General features: G+C 41.9%; 1 long non-coding RNA gene across 2 annotated transcripts; it reads right to left on the minus strand.

Annotated features, from left to right (window-relative positions):
- Nucleotides 1-5,017: 5,017 nt before the first annotated feature.
- LOC141958630 (uncharacterized) lies at nt 5,018-11,963 on the minus strand. 2 transcript variants are annotated; one of them, XR_012633294.1, is made up of 4 exons: nt 11,943-11,963; nt 8,177-8,285; nt 5,536-5,747; nt 5,018-5,403 (listed from the first exon to the last, which is right to left on the minus strand). It is a non-coding gene; the product is annotated as an uncharacterized LOC141958630 (long non-coding RNA). The 2 variants fall into 2 exon arrangements; XR_012633293.1 differs by lacking the exon at nt 5,018-5,403 and having other exon boundaries at nt 5,426-5,747.
- Between the last annotated feature and the right edge of the window lie 691 nt (nt 11,964-12,654).

Here is a 12,654-nt window from a genome sequence, read left to right on the forward strand (position 1 = left end):
GGTAACATCTTCGCAAGTTATGCTGGAAGTTCTTTGATACTACCATCACTCCTAAAGGGAACTGTGCCCCAGCAGCTCTGCTACAAAACCTAGTGTTACCTACAAATTGGTCATCTCACACTGCTCTTTAACTGCTGGCTCCACAGTCAGCAGTAATAAAACTAGGGACAGACCTTGGGAGGTAAGCCAGCCACTGATTTACTCCTGATACCTGGCTGTTGGCTGTTATGTGATCTCTCGGGGTCACAGAGATAAAGAGCAAATTGCTTTTGAAGATCATTTCCAGGAGAGAGCAGATGCTTTTTTTAGAATGTCACACTCAGTGAGCTGTGACACACAGCCAAGCTTTGGTCCCCTTACCAGGTAGAGGAATTAAGTTTATGTTTTATGGAAAGATTCAAGATCAGCACAGCATTGTGCTGATTTAGTCTTTTTTAACCTCTTCTTGTCCTCAGTGTTTCTGAAATAGATTAACATAACCGCCAGCAATTCAGTGAGCAAAGCAACAGCTTTTCGAAAGATGGTGAACCACAGTGTGCATTAAATGATGCCCTCCCAATTCGTATTTTCACACTCCAATATATAAGGCACTGCACTGGTGTTCTGTGACATGTGTAAAAAGCTCAAGAGACTGCGAAGTCACCTGCCACCTCCAAATGGAGCAAGCACATTCCTCTTTTACTGATGGCAGAGGAATGAGATGCACTGTCCTCAGCAAAGCCCCCTCGCTGGGCTACCTGCGATCAGCTTCCAAGAACAGAGCACTGCCACAGGTGTACTCCAGGATAGAGGGGATCTTCGAACATATTGCAAAGATCAACTCCTGGTGCTTGCCTGACTGGAAGTGATTGTAAGTGATGTGGCTTTCCAAAAAGCTTTCCCTTGTGAAGGGAAGAAGTTGTGATACTGAGTGCCATGGTTTTGTGCCCAGGAGGGCTTTCACTGAGAAGTTTACCTATTGCAGGCCATATTTGCACTGAAGCCAGCATTCCAATGAACCGTTCTTAAAACCAATTCAAAAAGAACCCCAAAGGGTCATTGTAGTGGGTGCCTCCATTTCGAGAGGTGTCGAAGGCCCCATATGCAGACTGGAACCACTTCATAGGGAAGTCTGCTGCCTCCCTGGGGCCCGGGTGAAGGACATCATGGCAAAACTCCCCACTCTAGTGAGACCCAAGGACTACTACCCTCTTGTTTTTTCAGGTGGGTAGCGACGACATTACCAGGAGAAGTCCTAAATCAGTGAATTTCAGGTCTTTGGGGAAATCGGTTAAGGGGCAGAAATAGTGTTTTCCTCCATCCCTTCAGTTGGGGGGATGGATGAGGAAGATTACAGGAAAACTCAAGAGATGAACTTGTGGCTCCGAGACTAGTGTTACCGTCAGGGCTTTGGATTTTTCAGCCACAGGTTAGTGTACAGGACACCAGACCTTTTGGCAACAGATGGGATGCACCTGTCCCAGAGGGGGAAGAGGATCTTGGGGCAGGAGTTATCTGGGTTCATTGAGAGAGCTTTAAACTAGATTTGAAGGGGGAAGGGGACAAAACTGGAACTCCCAGACATAAGTCCCAGGGTAGATTACCACAGTTTGTGGGCTGTTGTGCCAGTGATGACGCTCACCCTGCCATCTCAGTGGAGGCAAGGGATGAAGACATGCAGCACAACCAAGATGGAAGGGATATTGATGGATCAGTAACTGTGGTAACACCTGTGAAAGGTCAGGCTGGACTTAGGACCTCTAAATGTGAAAAGGTGCTGCGGACCTCAGCCCATCTGAAGTGCATGTATACCAATGCACGCAGCATGGGTAACAAAATGAAGGAGCTTGAAGCCATGATGAAACAGGAAAATGATGATGCAGTGGCTATCACAGAGACATGGTGGGATGTCTCCCATGACTGGAGTGTGCCAATTAATGGCTACAAGCTCTTTAGGAGGGACAGACAAGGAAAGAGAGGTGGTGAAGTGGTGCTGTATGTCAGAGACTGTTATGATTGCTTTGAACACAAGTGTAGTGAAGACAGGGTGGAGAGTCTTTGTGTTAGAATCAGGGGGAAGGCCAATAGGGCAGATGTTGTAGTGGGAGTCTACTATAGGGTACCCAACCAGGACAGAGAGGTGGATGAAATATTCTATAGCCACTTAGGAGAAATCTCACAGTCACTTGCCCTTGTTCTTGTGGGAGACTTTAACTTCCCAGACATCTGCTGGAAATACAACACAGCAGAGTGGGACCAGTCCCGGAGAATCCTGGAATGTGTGGCAGATAACTTCCTGACACAGCTGGTGAGTGAACCGACCAAAGATGGTGCCCTGCTGGATCTTCTCTTTGTGAACAGAGAAGGACTGGTGGGTGATGTGGCGGTTGGAGGCTGACTAGGGCACAGCGGCCACGAAATAATAGAGTTCTCTATTCTTAGGGAGGCTAGGAGAGGGGGCAGCAGAACTCACATCCTGGACTTCCAAAGGGCTGACTTTGACTTGTTTAGGCACCTGCTTGACAGGATCCCTTGGGAGACGGTCCTGAAGGGTATAGAGGTCCAGGAAGGCTGGGCGCTCTTTAAGAAGAAAGTCTTAATGGCACAGGAGCAGGCTGTCCCCAGGTGCTGTAAGAGAAGCCTGCAGCAGAGAAGGTCACCCTGGCTGAACAGGGAGCTTTGGCTGCACCTCAGGGAGAAAAGGAGAGTTTACAGCCTTTGGAAGAAGGGGCTAGCCACTCACAGTGATTACAAAGATGCTGTGAGGCTATGCAAGGCAGAAATCAGGAGGTCTAAAGCCCAGCTGGAAATTAATCTGGCTTCAGCAATCAAGGACAACAAGAAATGTTTCTATAATTATGTCAACGGCAAAAGAAAGACCAGGGAGAGCCTCCATCCCCTGCTAGATGCAGGAGGAAACATGGTAACAAGTGATGAGGAGAAGGCTGAGGTGCTTAATGCCTTCTTTGCCTCAGTCTTTAATAACAAGACCAGTTGTACTGAGGGAATCCAGCCTCCTCAGCCAGAAGACAGAGACTGGGAGAACGACCCCCCTGCAATCCAGGAGGAGATAATCAGTGACCTGCTGCATCACATCGACATACACAAGTCTATGGGACCAGATGGGATACACCCAAGGGTGCTGAAGGAGCTGGCTGGGGTTCTTGCCAAGCTACTTTCCATCATTTTCCAGTGGTCCTGGCTGACTGGGGAGGTCCCGACAGACTGGAAATTGGCCAGTGTTACGCCCATATATAAGAAGGGTTGGAAAGATAATCTGGGAAGTTACAGGCCTGTCAGTTTGACTTCAGTGCCCAGGAAGCTGATGGAGCAGCTCATCCTGAGTGCCATCACACAACACATGTGGGACACCAGATGCTCAGGCCCAGTCAGCATGGGTTTATGAAAGGCAGGTCCTGCCTGACAAACCTGATCTCCTTCTACAACAGGGAGACCTGCTTATTGGATGAGGGAAAGGCTGTGGATGTTGTTTACCTTGACTTTACCAAGGCCTTTGACACCATTTCCCACAGCATTCTCCTGGTGAAACTGGCTGCTCGCGGCTTGGATGGGCACACGCTTTGCTGGGTAAAAAACTGGCTCATTGTGGTGAATGGAGTTAAATCCAGTTGGCAGCCGGTCATGAGTGGTGTCCCCCAGGGCTCGGTTTTGGGGCCACTCCTGTCTTTACTGTTATAGTCAGAGAGGGACCTGGAGGTGTTGATTGACAGCTGGCTGAACAGGAGCCAGCAGTGTGCCCAGGGGGCCAAGAAGGCCAATGGCATCCTGGCTTGTGTCAGCAATAGCGTGGCCAGCAGGGACAGGGAAGGGATCTTACCCCTGGACTCAGCACTGGTGAGGCCGCACCTCGATTCCTGTGTTCAGTTTTGGGCCCCTCACTACAAAAAGGACATTGAATGACTCGAGCGTGTCCAGAGAAGGGCAACGGAGCTGGTGCAGGGTCTGGAGCACAGGTCGTACGGGGAGCGGCTGAGGGAACTGGGGGTGTTTAGTCTGGAGAAGAGGAGGCTGAGGGGAGACCTCATCGCCCTCTACAGCTACCTGAAAGGAGGTTGCAAAGAGCTGGGTATGAGTCTCTTTAATCAAGTAACAAGCGATAGGACAAGAGGTAATGGCCTCAAAAGTTGCACCAGTGAAGGTTTAGACTGAATATTAGGAAGCGTTTCTTTAGAGAACGGGTTGTTAGGCGTTGGAATGGGCTGCCCAGGGAGGTGGTGGAGTCCCCATGCCTGGAGGTGTTTAAGGGTCAATATAGCACTGAGGGATATGGTGTAGTTGGGAGCTGTCAGTGCTAGGTTAACGGTTGGACTGGATGATCTTCAAGGTCCTTTCCGACCTAGTTGATTCTGTGATTTTGAAATTTATTCTACACAATTCACTCCACTGACAAACAATTTTGAGGCTCTCCCGTCCTTCCGTGTGTGTTGTTGCAAGGGCGGTCTCTTGCAGTTCTGAAAAAGTGGCTATTCCAGAGTCTCACTGTCATGCTCAGCATCCCAAAGCACAGCACTTAACTGTGCCCTCTCAATCCAGATCAACAGAAAGACGTTACTTAAGGCTAATTAACCCAAGGCCAAAGTTACAAAATAACTGCCCCTGATTCACAGAATGGTTTTGTTTTTGGGCTGGCATGAGGTGCAACTTCATATTATGGTAAATATGTGCCAAAACAATGCCTATGAGGTGAATGGCAGCCTGAATGCATGATGGGATACTGTGGGTTTAAGGAAAGGAGTGTTTGGCTAGGAATTGAAATTAGAGCTTATTGTGTGTCCCTGAGTAAACAAAGCTATAATGGGTTATTGAGACTGCTGACTTCTAGCAAACAATGCTCTCTGTGTAAGCATGACATTTTAAAACCATGAAGCCTGAGGCATGTATGCTTATTATACATCTTTTTATTGACTCATTTTATGTAAGGCTTTTGAAAAAGCAACACAGAAACACACATTATACGAAGGGAACAGAGCTGAGGTATGTGGATAGGACTGTCACCAAGTATTGGCATATGCCATGACAATGACCAGGGAACAAAAGATCTAGGACTTCAGAAGTAGCTGCAACTGAAAATCAGCAACATAGATTTGTTCCAAAGATGTGGCCTCTCAGGGAAATCTTCAAACAGGAACTTAATTATCTGGTGATGGTGCAGACATATCAAAATCCTTACAATAGTCTTCACACAATGGACCTAGAACAGGTTCTTCTTCAATCTAGCTTTGACTATTCTTACCATGAACAGGACCAATACACTTCTCTGCCAACATTACATTGGTGAGAAGATGGGGAAGCTTTACAAATTGTTTCTGAATGATTCCTGTGTCCTGAGTGTCTTTTCTGTACATTCTCCGTCACCTTCACTGTTTTTACAAGCAGTTTACCAGTTTCTTGTAGGATCAAGCCCTAGTGAAAAGAAAAGGGTGTTTAGCTTCTCCTCTGGTCAGTATTTTGGTTAAGAAGATGGGCAAGTAGAAAAAGCTCTATAAAACACCTGGTGTTTGAGATTTTCAGGATTCAAAACATTTCAAAGCATACCACTAGAAGGAAATGGAGCTGCTCTTGTCCTGTTTCTCATTCCTGTCACAGCCTGAATGAGCGAACATGCTGCTGTCTTCCATTTGCATTACACTTGGAGGTGCTGGGATGGAAATGGATTCATCTTGTGCCATGGTCAGCTCTCATTTCTGTCTGTGGGTAATGAGTTACAGCAATACCACAACAGCAGTGACTCTCATAATAGACTCATTCTGTGGACAGAGAGATTAATAATAACAGAAAAGCACATTAAAAAATAGAATCCACTTTGGACATTCTTAAAGTTGTGAGGAAAATATAGAGAAAAAATTAATCCATTTTTAGGGTAAAAATTTTCCTGAAAAACAGAAAGAAACTGTTGTCAGTCATTGCTATATCACTGTCAGCAGTGTCATGACAAAATGCATACATGACAGGGTTTTGTCTGCAAACAAATAAGTTTAGGAAGTATCATTTCCAAAGACCACTGCAAAACATCTTTCTTAATCCCAGTTCGTGTGGTAATCCCCTGGTTCACAAAGCCTGATACTGAAGCAGACTGAATTTAAAGAAAAATCTTTTTTGTTTGATTTGACTTGGCAATGTGAAATCCCAAGCAAAACATGGAATCTTGATTTTCCAAATGGAAAGCAAAAGGAGGACTGGAAAAATCAGGAGTTTCCTTAAGAACCAAGTGCCACAAGCTTTAGTCATGACATGTCTTCTCCTGCCCACAGCTCAGCTCCATCCAAGATACCCAGTTTGAACAAGTAATTACAAATAGGACTTAAATTTGGTGCCTATCAGTGTACCAAGTACCCTTTCTCATTTCTGATGCAGAAGCTCATGCTGTACATTTGGCTCATGTGTAAGACAGCAGAGCTCCACTCCACACTTCGAGGTTGGGCTCCTATCACAGGGCAACCTCTCTTTTCCCCATCATAAGGAAAGCTGCCTTGCAAAGGGAATGCAGAAATCAACATTTTTGCCATGCGCCTTGTTTCTTTATTACCTTCCATTTCCAGACAATGTACACAGAAACTCTTTGTGTTTACTCATTTTCCAATATATTCCAGGTAGTCAGGGACTGAGTTTTCATCCACTCTGGAAATGAAAATATTTATAATACCTGGCAACAGCATACCAAAAGAACAGCTACACAAAGTAGTAGTACTTTATGTTAAGATGCACTTCACTATCAAACATATTGCCTATTTCACATAACAAAGCAAATCTATTTCTCATATTTTATTAAATACAAAGAGAGACAAATACTACATTAAAATGTCCCGATTCACTTGGATCTGTGATCGTAGGTGAAGCTCAGAGAGGAGTGCAATGCCTTCACTTCTTTTAATTGTGACTGTCTTCCATCCAAGTTTGACTTAAAACAGCAGCAGGCTTGAAAGACACTGTAATTCATATCAGTGATTTTTTTTTTTGGTGACATTATGAGTTAAAGGATGCATGTGACATAAGATCAGACAGCTGATACTAAGTTCTTTTTATCTGCCATTTCTTAATAGTAATTTTTTTCAATATTTTACACAGAGCTGTCCTGTGGAGCAGATTAAATTCTCTGGGAAAAGTGTTAATATCCTGGAATAAATATGGAAGGTTGGATAATGTGGAAGTAAAATTAATGTCACCAAATAGTTGCAAGAAAGGGAGGTGGAAGAGGATTTCATTCAGCTGATTTATCACTACATTATATATAAGTTAACCTCAGGGTAAGGAAATAAATTAGTTTCCTGGGTGACCTGGATCTATTTCTGTCTCTGTCATAGATCTGAATTCTGACATAGGGTGAACCATGTTATATATAAATAGACATTTAAAATATATTGTTTCTGGTCAGCAGTCAGACCACAATCAAACCCAGATCAGTACCACAATCAAAACCAGAATCTAAGGTATGTTTGGCACCTGCTTTTCTTCCGAACCCTCTGTCTCAAATGCTCAGATATTTCAGATACAGATTCACATTTCTATGTGCTTCTATAACAGCCAACACAGCAGGAACTCAGCTGAAACCTACATGTATGATGCATTTAATAGCAATACTGTACCATTGCCATATGGATAGCATAAACTTTTGGACAAATATATCCAGTACTCTTTCAAGTACTGTCTTTTGTCTTCTTCCTCCTGTTTCCTTTCCTGGCTTGGTGCATGTACCAGTGCTTCATTCATCAGTCTTTTCAGTAAAAGGACATCATCCAAATTATGTTTTCTTCTTCACCATCTCCCATTTCGCCTTGCTCCTGACTTAGCCTTAGCTATACTATTTGCACAGCAATTTCACATTGCTGTAAAAATATTTTATTGGAAAGGAATATGCTAAAGGAACTTAACCCCCCCCTATGTATTAATATACTTGCAAACACCTTCTTTAGCATAAAAGTGTTTTCAGCATTTTTTCCCCAAACTCAGTATATTCCATTTTGTGTCTGCTATTACCACGAAGCTGCAAATAAACTTTTATTTCAATCCCCAACTAACTTAATCTGAATTCACTCCACATGAAATGTTACTTGCTTTATCTTATCTTATGGTAAAAATAATCCAAGAAAATGGAGAAAATCATCAGTTCAAAATTATTAAGGCCATTTGACCTAGCTTTGATGCTTATGCATGTCATCTAGAAATGAAAAACAGTTACCGGGTGATATCTTTTATCTCTCATTAGTTGGTTACAGTAGTTCTACCATCTCTGTCATCAATCCTTGGTCTTTTGACTGCACAAGCAGTTCCTTGATACCACTGAATATCTGAAATGTAAAAATATCGCTCTGTGTTTTTACAGTATAGTTGGATACAGGCACACAAAATTCCGCAAATACAGTTTCCATTAGGGTATCAATTTATCAGTTCCAAATAAACTGATTTTCAACAAAGTCTTTATTATTTGATGTACTTTTAAACTCATCTGACAGAGAACTTTCCAAAGGGATAATTGTGGAGGAAGGCAAATAAGAGAGAAAAAAAAATCTTTTTAGACTTTTAAACCAGTATTAGATGCGTTTAGTATATATTCTTTTGACACTAACTAAAAGTATAACAATTAGATTCTAATCTGCATCCTGACGCAGTTCTATTGAAAAACAACTACTGCAAGACCATACACAAATGCTATAATTTGTATTAGTCAGGATGTGTAGTGATGCAAAGCACATGTTTTAAATTAGAAGCTGCCTTTTTATCAGTATGTCAGCTAAAGACCACATCCTAATCTTAGCCATGTGCCACTCTGCACAGCACATGCATGTGCATCTGAGGTGGGAGCGCTGTCCCAAGATGTGGCAAGGGAAAGGGGCTCTTTGTCTTGCTGTGATCCACGAAACACCTCGGGGGGGAAGAAAACAAACCAAAAAGAATTAGGTGAAAAGTCAGCACCATACAGAGATGTGTTTGACTGTGGGTCACGTTAGAATGGTCCATTTCAAGCAGTTAATTTGCCAGTGTTTTTTCCAAAGTGAAAGGACAACAGTAGGAACACACAAAGAGTATCTTAATCAGTGCAGCTCTTGTCACCCTCCTTGCATAACAGCATTATGTAAGCATCTGATTTGCATCAGTTTACAGCTCTGACTGCTGAGAAAGCAGTTTGCAATTCAATAAGATTCATACACAACACTCTGCCTTTCTCTTATTTTCTTGAAGTAATGTTGGTAGCTGGAACTATACAGATTTTTTCCTCACACTAACAAGCACCAAGGCCACGGTGAATAGTATGATTTTTGTCTCTGGATGTATTAGAAGACCTTTCAAGACTGAGAAAGATATTGTTCATATTTCGTATACTCGAGGCTCAATATGAAAAAGACAAAAAAAATGTCACTAGGTAGTTGTGTCCAGGACTTCCGCGTCAGCACTAGGTCAGGAAGCATAGACATCAATTTATTCAAAGAGAAGGATTAGGTTGCTGTACAACACACTTTTAGCTCACAGTGACTGAACCATTTGCTGTCTGGAAGTACTTTCTTGGTACTTATGATATCTAGCACTTCTGATTCAGAAAAGCTAAAGATGACATTTCTAGCCCTAAATTGCTAAAATCCACAATAGAGACCAGAGCTAAAATCCAGTACATCTAAAAGAGGTGATCTCAGACATCTTTTCTGAGTCCTCTCAACTACAAATCTACTACAAAAGCCTTCAGTATAACCAGAGAAGACAACAGTCAAGAGGCAAAGGGAAAGGTAGGTTATCCTTTCCATTGTCCACATAAACCAACGAGCATTAAACAGCATAAAGGGCTCAACTGACGGGCATCAGGAAACCCACAGCAGAGTTGGAAGTGGGACCTGTAGGTGACTCCTGCCTGACACTTCCACCAGAAAGCTGTACTGTAGGTGGAGAACATGGATTACCTTTACAAAAAAGGGTTTTGTACGTGTTTTAAAACAAGTGGAAATTCTTTTATCAGTAATGCTATTGGGAAAAGTAAACATTTGTGAGGCAGTTATCCTAACGAGGTAGAGTTTGCTAGCCCTGTGTTTGAACCACCAGGTCACCAGTGGTTTTGTGAGAAACCATTCAAGGTTTGGGCTAGAAAAGGCTGTGGAAGAAGTCCAGTAAAGCATCCACCTGGAGACCGAAGGGGATATTCAGCACAGGAAAATGTGCTTGTTTAAAGAAGGTCTTTTGTTGGTGAATTCCGAAGACTGCAGCAGTGTCTGAACTGAACTATGAAATAAACACAAGGCAACAGTGGCAAAAGATTAAAGTGATCGAGTATTGTAGAGAAAGCTACAGGAACATCAAGGATCTTTTGTACAGAAATGGATTACTTATTCTTCAGCTCTTTATTTCAAGGATAATGCATTAAACAAATGGATTAAAGCTACTTTTGAGAAGATACTATCTGAAAGTAGGCCAGTAAGCCAGAGTTTCTCAAATTGGCCTTTTTTCAACACTGAATTTAGGACTCCTTACTCATGTATGATAGATGACTGAATTCAGGTGAAAGGAGCATAGTGAGGTCTTGGGTTTTTAACTTTCCCAGTGTACCCAGAGTTTTCAAATACTGTCATTGAAAGAACTGAGAATTTATTTCTAAAGACTTTGTCTGACCTCTGGAAGAATGGAACATTTGAGATAACCTTTGGCAATTAAAGCATGTGAAAAAAAGTCAAAACAAATGGCATATTTGAGCCAATGAAAAAAATCCTAGTAGTAAAACAAATGAGGTCTTTATTAACATGAACGAACTAAACACATTACATCAACTGCTTCTGAGCTGCTTACAGATTTCTGTAGCCAGTAAAGTTCATGACATATGCATCTCTATTAGTCATTGTATTTTATTTGAGCTTATTAAAAGACTGCTATGATACTTTTCCCTTTCTTTTTAAGTAATTTAGGTTTCTTTTCAAATTGTACTGCTAATGATTAAAATTTTTATGGCATTTTAAAATTATATTAAACTTTTGGAGGTATTACCAGATTTCTACAGAAATGCACAATGGAAAAAGAAGGAATGCTTCTGTAAAAGCACTATTCTGTAGCACTCCTACCACTGTGAACACTGAAAAGTATTTTCTTTGCTCTTAGCTGTGTGATACAGTAGTGAAGATCACTCCATGTTTTAACAGCTCAAATGATAAGTGGACAGTTAGGAAGTAATGCACGTATATATGGGTGAAAAACACAAACATGGCTCTTTTCAAGTGCATGTGTGGGGAGGGTTATACTCAACTGCTTTAAAATTTCAAGTTCACAAGATTTAAGGAAATATAATAAGACACCATAATTCAGTGGGATCAGGCATTACTTTACCGATTTTAAGCATATGTTCACCTTCATTTTCCACCAAGTGCTGATCTGTCTGCATGGTATCTGTTTCTCCTCACTGATGATTTTCAGTACTACTTACTTTTCACCCCAATTATCAGTCTGTCTTTCCCTTCTCAGCAACTTCCAGCCATCAAAACCAGCCTTTCTTTGCAGCACCAACATCTAGTCTCAATTTATCTCATTTTTCACCTCAATTAGTTTAGATTACATCTCCATGCCATCGGCATACAACTCGAATGGCTTTCTTCCCATGTATATGGCTTATAGGGCAAAAAAGAACAAGAAATATGTTTAAACACCTCCACATACCTTAGATTTAAGGTCTAGCAGGGTTCAGAAGATAAAGTAGGAAATTTTACCTGGCTTATAGCACAGTCAAGTACGGATGGATTCTTAAACAGAAGGCAAAATGAACAACTCTCACAGAAACAGCTAAACCATTTGAAGGCAAGAAGACAACCCCCAGATTGTGGCAGACACCCAGCATAAGAAAACTCGGTTTGCCTGGCTAATTCCAAGTGCTGAATAGTGCATTTTATAATGTGAAGCACTTGTCTGTCTGGAAAATGTCTGTTGGTTATGCTAAGAAAATCTCTTATATGCAATACACATGGACATCACACACTAACCTGTTCCTTTTTTCTTTCTCTGTGATCCTCCTTCCTTTAAGTTTTCTGGTTTCATTATGCACTCGTGTTGCCCCATATAGTGATTCTGCAGTTTATTTCAGTTCAAGGTTGGTGTTTTTTTCTTGTCTCCTGATTTCTTTTTTTTTTCAGAAACCCTATAGACATGAAATTGAGCTTTGGAATACATTATTATAACAGATTTGAATGACAAGGGAATATCATGCCCTTAAATTCATCATTACAGAAAGGTAACCAAAGATTTTAGGAATACAATAAAAATTCTGAAGTGGCACATGGACACCATAAAAGTCTCTTATCAACAAGTGTGGGGTTTTTCTGTCATCTGGCTCAAATACCTTTAATTTCTTGGCTAGAGATGATCTTTAGAAATGGGTATTGAAAATGGCAAGCATTTATCTCAATTTGATTTTTTAAACTTCTATGTTCTCTTACGTTTCTTCTTGCAAAACTTAATGTCCTGGTTTTGGCCAGGGTAGAGTTAACTTTCCTTGGGCTGAGAGGGAGAGCAGCTGAAGGGCTGGGTCCTGATCAATCAGTGGACCATTCAACATCATGTGACGTCAAAGTTCAGCATATAGGTGGGCACCTGCTCTCTCACAGGTGTTTTGTTTTCAGTTTCTGGATCGGCTGTTTTTCTGGTGCATCGCTGCTGGTGACAGGCTCTGTATCGGTCGCTGCTCGGTGAGCCACT

This window comes from Athene noctua, chromosome 3 (assembly GCF_965140245.1).
Source record: "Athene noctua chromosome 3, bAthNoc1.hap1.1, whole genome shotgun sequence".
Lineage (NCBI taxonomy): Eukaryota > Metazoa > Chordata > Aves > Strigiformes > Strigidae > Athene > Athene noctua.